Source organism: Pinus tabuliformis, chromosome 7 (genome assembly GCF_031772625.1).
Source record: "Pinus tabuliformis cultivar Carrire ecotype Pingquan chromosome 7, CPIR1, whole genome shotgun sequence".
NCBI lineage: Eukaryota > Viridiplantae > Streptophyta > Pinopsida > Pinales > Pinaceae > Pinus > Pinus tabuliformis.
Genome location: NC_142293.1, coordinates 688,202,835 through 688,215,850, shown reverse-complemented (window position 1 = coordinate 688,215,850; position 13,016 = coordinate 688,202,835).

The following is a 13,016-nucleotide window of genomic DNA, read 5'->3' as shown; positions in this document are numbered from 1 at the left end:
TTTTTAATTGTGCTTGTATTTACCTACTTGTAGTCAATGTAATGCCTTCGAGACACATATTTCTTTTCATAAAAAAAAATCATCAGTTCCTCCCCAAGTTTATATACTAGGTAAAGTCAACCCTTCAATATATTTTGAAGTCGCATGTGTAAATCCTGCAATTCTATTATAATCATACAATATGGAGGCTTGGAAATAGGCCATATTCGTGTTTTAAGTTCAATAGTAAATGGTATCTCACATTTTAATGGTAGTCTAGGAAACTCTTCTAGAAATGCATCAAGAAATTTCTAATAATATTTGATGATGTTATATATCTTTTGAATTTTTTCTATTTCATAGCAACTACCACATACATAAAACACCCTTGTCTAAGACCCACTTTCAGTTGTAAGGCTGAAAAGAATCTTAGAGTTGCTTATCTCTTGGTTCCACCAAGATTCTCCTTTTCCATAAATCATCTACAAATTAAAGTAACTTACGTTTCATAACTAGAATTATTTCATGAGCTCCCAACCAATCGTACCACGAAATATAACATAGGATCCCAAGGTGGTAATATATGATAGTATCTAAGTACTGCATGCTCTCAAATTAAGTTCGTAATATTTTGACAAGTGTTCTACCTCTTTTTAATAATTAAATTCATCTCAACCAATTTATAATGAATTTTCTTTGCTTGCCATTAAACCACATCTAAATAATGTATTTGGAGAAATAAGAGTTTTATTGTATTTTGGATCAATTAATAAAGATAATTTAATTCCATTTATTTTACCAACAATCTACAAGATTGTATATTGATGTTCTACTTGATAACTATTCAACGTAACATGAATCCTATGTGTCTTATGTTAGGTTAATTTTGACTCACAAAGTAGTTAAGATAGCCTTGTTTTGGTCATTGATGGATTTATCATTGGTTTTTTATGAGCCCATGCCATGGGTGACCCATGGTATTTAATATAATGAATCCTATTTAAAGGCTTGAAGAACTCCATAAATACCTCAAGTGGCCTAGTGTTTCGTCAACTCAATGGATAAGGTCGATAAAAAATAAAATAAATAAATAAATAATATATATATATATATATATATATATATATTATATATATATATATATTTGTGTGTGTGTGTGTTTAGTTCTAATTTTTCCCACTAAGGGTTTAGGGTAAATATCAACTCTTTTCTACATGTGTACCATGAGTTTATTTCATTTCTGTAGTTACACTCCATTTTTAACATGTGGTACCATAGCTCAATTAGAGAAATATATAAAACACAAATGATTATACACATGGAAAACATGTACATAGATCAATATTTACCTTGGACAACTTTACTAGGAAAGCCAACACTCGAGATATATATCTTTGTTACCATAATCCAAGCCAGCCAAGCTCCAAGCCACTCTGCGTATTTTATAATGGATTCCTTAAAACCTTAAAATAAGCTTAATCGCATCAAATATCATGGGAAAATACCATGTGTTTCCCAATGCCATGATCCTATAAACCAGCAAAAATAATCATGTTAATGATCAAATCAAATATGTTGCATATGCTAAGAATAAGTTGTGGACCTATGGAATACTAATGTAAGTCTATTGAGTGATCAATTATATAATAGTGTTGAGGGATGCTAGAAGGTATCCTTAGTTGGATCATTGATGAGATCAAGCGAAAATACAAAAAACTCTTGTGTATGAGTTTGATATGGTTTGCATATCAATGATGCATAGCAATTGGAGGAACTAGAGAACATTTTGGGGGTAATATGAGAAGAAATAGGGACACTTTATGTGAGGGATTTCAATGTGTAGGGAATATAGTCAAGTGGGTGAATGCAAATTTGCGTCAGCGTGGTTTAGCTCATCATGACTATGTAGAAGATTAGTTATGCCCCTTGAGGTCAACAATTATTGTAGTTTCCTCAAAGTTATTAATTTGATAAGATCTAAGGTCTTAAACCACCCATAGGTGCAGGCATGAAAATATCATCCCTACAAGAGGTGGAATGCTTTAGTAGCATCCATGAATGAAGTTATGTTAAACCTTGCGAATAACTCTCTAATTTAATAGGAGCTCCCAAGAACCTTTGATTTCATAGTAGCATTAGTGGCTTTAATGGATTCCACCCAACCATTAAAGAAAGAACAAGAAATGAGAGTTATGGGAAAGGATAATTTACATTAACACACTAGGGGAGAACTCAATATCAAAGAAATTACACCCGCAAGTCTCCTAAATCAAATGACCAATATTTTGGCACCAAAATGGAAAAAATTCATTAGGAATGATCGGTTACAAATTAATGGAGTTGGGGCTGTTACAGTTAGACAAAGGAACGTTTAGATATCACACACTGTCACTTACTTGAACATGGCATCAAAGATTCAAACCATACAATTCAAGGTTGTCATTGTGATTATAACAAACATCCTTTCCTCCTACTAAACAAATCATCCCTTAGTGTTAAACTTAATGAACCGATTTCCTACATGAAGTGATGGTTCATGGGTATGTGAACCATGGTAAACGAAACCTAGAAAAACATCACAAGGATTGACATGGAACATAGTAGAAGCACATGGATGTATATTCGAATATAAAGAAATAATCAAATAAGGAGTGTTTTCTTCAGCGTGTTGTATTTGGAGCAGAGAGGGATGTTGGTAAATAATATGGTAGATATTTCTTGTGGCTCACGGGTTCTCCCATAAAGAGGAGTAGACTATGAGGAGACTTTTTCTCCTGTAGCCAAATATTCCTTTATTGAAGAAGTTCTTTCAATAGCTTTTGAGACAAGATGGAACATCCACCAACTGGATGTGAAGATCACCTTCCTCAATGTCATCAGTGAGGAAGAAGTCTATATCGAGAAAGCATATGGGTTTGAAGTCCATGATAGAGAGACTTATGTATGTAGCTTTAATAAATCGCTATATGGACTCAAACAGGTACCCAAGGCATGGTATTCCAGGAGCGATAGCAATATGCAAAACATAGGCTTCACCAAGAGTGAGGTGGATCCCAACCTATAATTCTTGTTGATTAGGTCTAAGCCCCACATTTTAGTGTTGTATTTGGATGATCTAATTCGAATAGGTGTAGAGAGATTGATTGCATGTTGTATTTCAAATATAGAAATAGAATTTGAGATGAGGGATATCAGGTCGATGCATCACTTTCTGGGAATTTGTAGCAAACAGGCGAGATCCTCCTTAGGCAGGGGAAGTACAAACTAAAGAATCGTCTCCGTTGTTAAATTTGCACCCATCTTCGCTCCTATTTCCTTCACACTGGTAGCTTAAAAATAGAGTTTATATCTTGTTTCTTCAACCAAAAATCCCTCGTTTCATATATTTTTGGTGCTTCGTGTATTCTCTGCATAATAAGCATATGAGCCTATTGTTTTGTGTCTATTTTGCAACTTTGATCATTCTCCCTCTCCACGAAACTACCAAAAGACTCTCTCCCTTTGCACCTCTAACATTTTTGGTTCACAAACTCCTTTTTCTCTTTGCCACATTCCACGAGAAAATGGGATAGTGTGGGAGATCATCCTCCACTCAGGCTACCCAGTCTGACTTCAATGTTGTCAGCACAAGGCATTTTATGGTTAGGTGGGTAGTAATGACAATTAATAGATGTTGGTATGGGACTACCCATGGCATGCCATAGGAGAACCAATCAGCACGCAAGAGGCCCTCAACAGGCATGCAACAGTGTATGACATGCCTTCCCTCTAAGAGCTTTGGATATGTATGCTCCTCCCTTCAGCCGGTAATCACTTTATTTCCACATAGATTTTGTATACATCCATAGTTCACATAGTCATGCTAAAATACACGGGTTGTCATGAAAAAGCGTTGTTACGCTCATAACTGAGACTTCTTCATCACCTCGAAGCTCATATTTTTATAGTTATTCTAAAAGATTCTAGTTTCCTTGTGCTCCATAAACCTAATAAATAAGAAATCATTTTGATAACCTCAATAATGGAAACCTTATTATCCTCTCTATGTATATGTTTTAGTTCCAAGAAACCCAAATCAACAAATACTCGTTTTCATCTTCTTTAGGAATCCACAAGGCTCTACTTTAAGTATATGATTATTTTTTTTATTATTCAAAAACTTGATCATCGACAACTTGACTAAACAAAGCTTCCAAATTATCTATTAATTCTTGCTCATACCCAATTTTATTTTGATGTGTCTAAATCAAAAAGCATTATTTTTTCCTTTCTAGATTGTTGGTGGAATGAATAAATACTAACTTACAAGTCCAATTATCTTTTATGATTATTTTCATTTTTTTGGCTTTCCCGCGAGGGAATTTTAACAGGTCACTTTCTTGCAAATTTTAATTGCAAGAAGTTTCTAGTAGGCCAATTATATTTTATGATATCTATATAGTCATTTAATAGTTAGATTGAATTAAATGGTTTCTCACTATGTGTTCAATCTTATAGTCATTTAATAGTTAGATTGAATTTAAATGGTTTCTCACTATGTGTTCCAATCTTCTAGAGCACTGGCTGGTGAACAAATTAACCATGCAACCCTTAATAAGAAAAAACAATAACTTCATTCCTAAAAATTATATTCAAATTTTCTGGCTATTTTGAGTTCACTCAATCTTAAACGTCCTATCCAAAGAATGTCTTCATTGCGTTTGCATTCAATAGACCAAAATCTTTTGTTCTCTTAAAAAACTGATATTAAATCATGATAGTTAATTTGGGTCTCCGGTAGATTTTAAATACTTCTACTACAAAGTTTAGATTACCTACCATTCTAACATTATTTGCATAACACATTTAGTAATAAAGGTATGCTGCTAGGTAAAGCTTATTTAATTAAAATAACATGATGTATAAAATTTTACCATTTTATTGTGCAACCTTAAACACTTAAACTATGCCAACTAAAAAATTTAATAAATATATAACTAAGCTAACTAAAGAGTTTAATAAATATTTAATATTGGTCTTAAAAAAATATTCAAAATGACGTGTAAATATTGCTATTATTATAAAAACGTGATTTCAATCAGAATCATGCTCAAATAGTCATGCCAGTTAAAGTAGCTCAAATAGTCATGGGAGTTAAAGTAGTTGAAAATTTAAATCATTGAAATTGTTGAATTCAATAAGCAAGCATAGTCTTCAAATAGTCATGCCAGTTAAAATAGCTCAAATAGTCATGAGAGTTAAAGTAGTTGAAAATTTAAATCATTGAAATTGTTGAATTCAATAAACGAGGGTAGTCTTTATAATTGAATAGTTGGACAATCATGATATATTTACTTATACAACAAGTTAATAGTTGTTTGATGGTTATTTCTCTTTTACAGATATTATTGAAAAAAAAACAATAATATAAGTAAAAAAAAAAAATCAATAATAAAGTTTCTATTATAAATAAAAAAAAACAATAATAAAGTTTCTATTATAAGTAAAAAAAAAGTTTCAAAAAAGTTGCATGAACGACTTTCCGTTTTTAAAAAAGTTGTATTAACGTTTGAATCAAATTTAAAAGAAAACTACAACCTCCGTTACCCTTTAATGGAGAAAAATTAAAAGAAAAACTTTGGATCCTCCATTACATTGCGCTTTTCATACCAATATAAATAATGGCCGCACCTTTTACCATTGTTCTCGATGTAGTAAATGTTTGAGCCATTGCTTTCTTGAAGATTTGTGGTCTTGTGTTTGTTTCAGGCAACATCAGGGGATCGGCAAATACTTGCTTGCCTGTTATTTTTGTTTTCTCTAGTTATTGCTCTGTGATTCTGGTTTTATTGTTTTCGTTTTCTCTGGATTTGTTGGTGGGCGATTTGATTCATTTATCGTGTATATATTTTTATTTGATTTGGCCGGCTTTTGTTTTTTTTAATTTGTTTGCAGTGTTCTCTATCGGCATGTTAAATCTGTTTATGGAACTTTAAAATGTGGTTTGGTTTGGTTTACTGTGCGATCTTTCAAATTCTTCAGTGAATTAGGGCCAAACACCATAGGTAAGAATATTATAATTCTTACTTTCACTTGTTAATCAGCGGGATGATTTAGAGATGGTGCGAAAGAAGTGGTACAGTTTGCTAAAGCGATAGCAATGTTTGTGCTCTGCATTGACCAGACAATTAAAAAAGCTCAGTTGGGGAATTTCAGGTATTTTCGATTGCAGTTGAGATTACTTTCGTTGTTTCAAATCCTGTGTTAAAGTTAGACGCTCTTGAAATTTCTTAGATTATCCGTTCTTAATTTCCTAGGTGGTGTGAATATTTGGTTAAACTAATTTTAATTTTAATTTTAATATATTTCTTGAATTATTTGACATTATTCCTCATGAAATCGATGCTTTCTAATTTGCTTTCTAATTTTCTATTAAGATTCGTTTAAATTAATTGAAATTTTGGTAGGCTTATGATATTATTGGCCATGGTACCTGTAAAATGTTAGAAGAGAATTTAGTTTTCGATTGCAGTTGAGATTACTTTCGTTGTTTCAAATCCTGTGTTAAAGTTAGACGCTCTTGAAATTTCTTAGATTATCCGTTCTTAATTTCCTAGGTGGTGTGAATATTTGGTTAAACTAATTTTAATTTTAATTTTAATATATTTCTTGAATTATTTGACATTATTCCTCATGAAATCGATGCTTTCTAATTTGCTTTCTAATTTTCTATTAAGATTCGTTTAAATTAATTGAAATTTTGGTTGGCTTATAATATTATTGGCCATGGTACCTGTAAAATGTTAGAAGAGAATTTAGTTTTCATGGCCTCTGTGTAGCAGATTTTTGGTGATATATTTGATGAAATTATTCTGCAGAATATGTTAAGACGTTTGTCGCATATTTTTGTGCAAGGATTCAATTCTGGATAGAGGATTTTTGTCTCTGCTTTCTGTGGCTTTCTCCTCTGCTTCCTGCACGATGGATGCCTCGACTCATGCTGTTGGCTCCACATAAACTAAGTAGAATCTCCGGCCGCTTATTCTGGTAAACAAGCCGAGTCGATAGATCCCATTAAATTAAATTAATTTTAATAATTTAAATGACATCAAATAATTTTTGACAGAGTACTCGTTATTAGGCATTTGCAGTAGATTTATGTGAATGCATTGATGAAATTATTCGAGTCCTCGTTATTAGGCATTTGCAGTAGATTTATGTGAATGTATTGATGAAATTATTCTATACAATATTTGCAGTAGATTCAATTCTGTATAAAGAATTGTTGCCTCTACCTTGTACGGCTTACTCCAGTGCTTCCCCTGGGGCCAATGCCTGTGCTGCTTACTCTGGTGTCGCTTCTAGGGCCAATTCTCAACTGTAGCTCTGGCTGCCTATGCCTATCCAGGTCTATCTGCGTTCATGTATTCCACCGACCATAACTGACTGCTGGCAACGATTATGATAGCAGACGACATATTGAACTGCTTTTAATATTGAACTTATAGGTTAAGGAGAATGAGATATGATGAACGTTGAGCAGAAAAGTGAATGAGAGATGATGAGATTAATACCGCAATTAGAGGGATTGTGTTCTTAATTAATTTAGAGAATATATATGTGAGAGAATTATGTTCTTAATTTAGAGAATATATATATATGTGAGAGAATTAATATTTGATGGCATAATGTACAAAAATAATCACGAAATGTTTGCTAATATCTTCCCAGAAAATTCGATTGCTCTGTTTCAACTACTTACAAATATCAGACCTTGTAGACTGAGCTTTCTCCAGCGCGAAGCATCCATTTAAGTTGAGGAATTTAAAGTTTATGAGACTTGAAAGTGTCCAATTCCTGGCAGTTTCATTCTTGCTAATGTTTATGGCAAGGCAATATTTTGTGAAATGTCAATAGTTTGGAACCAAGGGTAAACACATTCAACCATCCCTATCTCTGATATGGATGCTTTCTTCAATGTGAGATCTCTTAAAACACCTGCCGATTCTTTCGAAAACTAAAGCTAGCTATTGGACAACCGTCCATTGTCAAAGTTGTGTGATGTTTTCGCTGAAATTAGGGATCAAACACAACACTCTATAGCTAAGAATTGCAATGTCTTAGTTTTCATTAAATAAATTTCTCACCAGCAATATCGCAGTGATGCGGTACAGGTGTTGTGGGAGGGAGATTCGGAGACGGTGCACAGGTGGTACGGTTTGCGAATTAAAATTTCAGGTATTTCCGATTACCATAACACGCTACCATGGTTTTGGGGAAAAAATTAATTAAACTGGTATCATGGTTTTGGGCGAAAAAATTAATTAAACCGCTATCATCGTTTTTGGGGAAAAAATCAATTAAACTGGCGATCACTGATAATTGAGACGGGATGAGAATGCATTGGTTTTTGGGCATGGTTCTTTGATAAAATTGGGAGTTATTAAATTTTTTTAATGCATTGGTTTTCAATTTTTCGAAGTTGTGCGATTATTCAACTAAATAAATTCTAAATTTTAATGTATTAATGAAATTATTTGAGTACTGGTTCTTTTTATTTTTCAAAGTTAATTTAATTGTTGGAGTGCTATTTTTAAGTTTTGCGAATTTTTTTATAAATCGATTAACTTAATTTAGATTTTAAAATACTTGTAGAAATCGTATCACATGGCATGGTTTGAAAGCGTAATCATTTTTAATGTCCATTGTAAAAAATTTATGTTGATATGTATTACAGAATACATTTTTTAAAACCTTTGTATTGTATTTATGCACAAGGATTCAATTCCAAATAAGGCATTGCCTCTGCTTTCTCGCTTTTTCGCATTTATGCACAAGGATTAAATTCCAAATAAGGCATTGCTGCCTTTGCTTTCACGCATTTTCCCTGTGCTTATTCTACAGCTGATGCAGCCTTATGTACTTCCCATTGCAGCCATATCTACTTCACTTTCCATGACTCTTTTCATGAAATCAAATGACATGGTCAAAATCTTTCACTATTATTGAAGTTTATATGGTAGCGAAAATGACATGGTCAAATGCTTTTACACTTGAAGTTAAATATGATAGCGAAAATGAGATATGATTACACTGTGGGTTGTTGTTTTCTCAGGTTTTGTGAATGTGTGGTTAAATCAATTTTAATTTTAATATGTTTCTTGAATTATTTGACATTAGTACTTCGCAGAGTGCCTTTTGATGTTCTGGATTTTTTTTAAAGATTGTATTAAATTAATTTTAATTTTGATAGACTTATAAAATTATTTGCCATGGTACCTGTAAAATGTTCGAAGAGAATTCCTTTTTCGTGGCCTTAGTAGCATATCTATGTTGAAATATTTGATGAAATCATTGTTGTCTCTACCTTCTGTGGCTTTCTCCTCTGCTTTTGCAACGACCGGTGCCTCTACTTATGTTGTTGGCTCCCGATAAACTAAGCTCCAACCGCCTGTGCTCCTAAAAAACTAAGTCTGTAGTTTTTGTGAAGATTAGATTTTAAATTATTTTTATGAATATGTTTGACAGAGTACTCATCTTTCAGGCATTTGCATTTGCAGTAGATTTATGTCAATGTGTTGATAAACAATACTTTTTACAATGATCTTTGTCTAGGGATTCAATGCCGTATAAAGAATTGTTGCCTTAATATTGAATTTATAGGTTAAGGAGAATGAGATATGATGAACCCTGAGCAGAAAAATGAATGAGACACGATGAAATTAATACCTCAATTAAAGGGGAGGGGTTGTCTGCTTAATTTTGTATATTTGGAGAATATATATATATATATATATGAGAATTAATGTTTGGTGGTATAAAGTACAAAAATACTCCTCCAAAATTTGAGAATATCTTCGATTGCTCCACTTCAAGTACTTCCAAAGATATCAAACTAAGGGTTTCGTGAAGCATCCATTTATGTTGAGGAATTTAATGTTTACGAGACTTGAAAGATTCTCTGATGAGTGCAATTCCGAGCAGTTTTGCAGTTTCACTCTTTACTAATGTTTATGTCAAGGCAATATTTTGTGAAATATCTCTTAAAACACCCACGCTCTGCCGATCCTTTTGGACAACAGTCTATGGTCAAATCTTTTACTAGTAAAGTATATGATAACGAAAATAAGAAATGGTTAACCCTTAGCAAGAATTGAAAGATTAAAATGAAATTGTAATGATTAAATTAATTCCTCAATTCACGCGAGTTGTTCTTCTTTTGTTTGCAGCTTCACTCTGTTTCTTACATCCGTAGTCAAACAATGTGCTGGCCTGCCGGGTTGTGTGGAATTTCAATAGATATGAACCATATTTTCCGGAAACCACAATGGCAACAAATACGTGTCAATTTTTGTGAGCAGCCGAAACCATCCAACAATGATTTCATATTCTTTTAGCCCCATGATTTTCATCTGTTTTTTATTCCATCCATTGATGGGCTTAGAATAGTTTTCAGCCCCTTTTTTTTTATTTGAAAGAATTGCAGCTAATCATTTCAAAAAAAAGTCAGTTAATCATTTGAGTGGTTAGCGATTAGCATATTCTCATTTCTCTCTGTTTTGTATATGTCTCATCTCATCTTGATTTTCACTAAGAAATATTCTCTCGTATATTTATGTTTTATTTATTTTTTTGCCCATGATGTACGCTGATTAATATTATCATAGGATCGCATTTTTTTTAATTAATAAGTAGTTCTCATTTCCATAAAAAATTTAATAATGTGTTAGAAAAATTTCGAATTTTTGGCAATTATCTTATTTACTCATTACAGTTAATAACCGTAATCAGAGATTGGAATATATCCTCCCAACAACCATATAACATAAGCTCATCCCACTGGCAATTATTGAACCATCACAATCATACATGTAGATCATGCAAAACACGAGACTAAGAAAAACTCCAACATGTAAGCTAATCTTCTTAGTAGAGGAAGATGGCAAAAAATTTAGACTTCTGGGCTTCTTGTTAACCACGATGAATAGCAAGCCAAATGTTCTTATAGTACACCATGTGACCTCCCAAATTTGTCTGCAATTGCATTAGGTTTTCTTCCCCAAATTGTATTGTAAAAGGGGAACCCATGGCAATTTGTTATGTTGCATCAACCTCAATTCATACTCCATCACCTATATCCCATGTTATTTACAATTATTTTCTTGGCTTGAATTAGTGGAAATAAATGAATTTCTATGAAATATACATGCTTGAATTAGTAGAAATGAACGAATTTATAAGAAATTTACAAGCATCTTTAAGTTGAGTAAGTTGGTATTTTTCCAGAATTCTGATTCAACCTAAAACAATGTAAATCACTATATTTTCACTTTTCACTTTAAATATAAACAATAACAATTATTTTCTTGTTCAGACTTGAATTAGTATAAATAAATGATTTTATATGAAATTTAAATGCATCTTTAAACTTTGAGTTGGTATTTTTCAAGAATTGGAATTATAACAATCTAAAAGTATAGAAATAAAAGTAATAGAAACAAATATAATTAAGAATGTTTCTTTACAATATAGCAATTTCTTAAATTTAGCAAACTTATATCTATTACAACAATGATATTGTACTTACTCAGTCTAATAAGAATAGAAAGAAACATAGCTAGAATGAAATGGGTACAATATAAGAACGGAAAGAAACATAGCTAGAATGATATGGGTACAATAGATATGTGAAAACTATGATGTTTCTATAGTTATGATACAGGCACAATCAATAGCAATTTGAATAAGACGATGTCAAAATCCTCTAGAAATTCTTGCTACCATGGTGCTTTGGGCTCAAGTTATTCTGAGTGTGGAAATAGCTTGTAAAACACACTGAACCCACAAGCTATAGTTTTGATCGGATGGAGTTTGTTTCAAAGCAATAGTTTCAACCAGATGGAGTTTGTTGTAGTAGCCAGAATCATTGCAAAGCTAGTAGCAACCGGACCAACAACCACTACTGGCAAGTAAGCCAACTACCTTGATGCATCAAGTTGTACAGAAACAGTACCTTACTATTCTAATATTTATCAAAAAATTGACTTCTAAAACTAAAATGATAAATCTATAAATAATATCACAACTTTCTAAAAAATAATTCCACTTAATTAAGACCCACCCACAAATTATTAAAAAATAAATAAAATTCAAAGCATCTCCCAGATATGAGTGGAAATCATAAGTCGTATCCAAAAATCATGACACACAGATGTTCCCAATGAAGCATTTGAACTATTTGCCAACCTGTGGCTATGGAGCATGTGGACCATAAACCATTGAGTGAGCTTTGTTAAAACGAGGTCCCCCACGCGGGCGAGCATAAAACATTGAGTGAGCTTTAAAATGACGTCCCCCACCGGATACCCTTGTATATGTTGGTGTGTTCGTTATCATGTAGGTGTAGTTTAGCGGCCCTTTTGAAAGGGAAAAGAAAAAAATAACCATTTAGTTTTTGAAATTTATTTACGTTTTATTTTTATAATTTAATTTATAGTTTAAAAAAAGATATAACAAAAATTTTTAAGGATAATTTATAATTTAGTATGGAGGAGATAGGAGAGATTGAGCGTAAACATTTAAATATTAGTTCTTTATAATTTAGTATAGAGGAGATAGAAGGGATTGAGCCTAAACATTTAAATATTAGTTCAATATGAGAAATTGGTGTGGTGTTTTTAAAAGGAAAAATTAGATAAAAAATAATGATAATAATTAAACATAATGTTGGCTCAATTAAAAACATTTTGAAAACATTGATATAAAATTATAAATATCTTTTGCTTAAAAAAACCATAATATGCATATCACATTAAAAGAAATTTAAGTAATGGTGTGAAGGTCACAGCTTACTCTGTGGGCCACAATCTAGTCATGTTAAGCGTTGGTGTGGCACAGGCCCGCCGCTACTCAAACCGCTTACAAACTCAAAAAAAAAAAGGATTTAAGTAATAATGATTCATATTCGCAATCATAAAATACAATTACTATATATGTAAAAACTTAATTAATTTAATTTTTCTCTAGAAAAATAAAATTAAAATTCATATTAATAACTA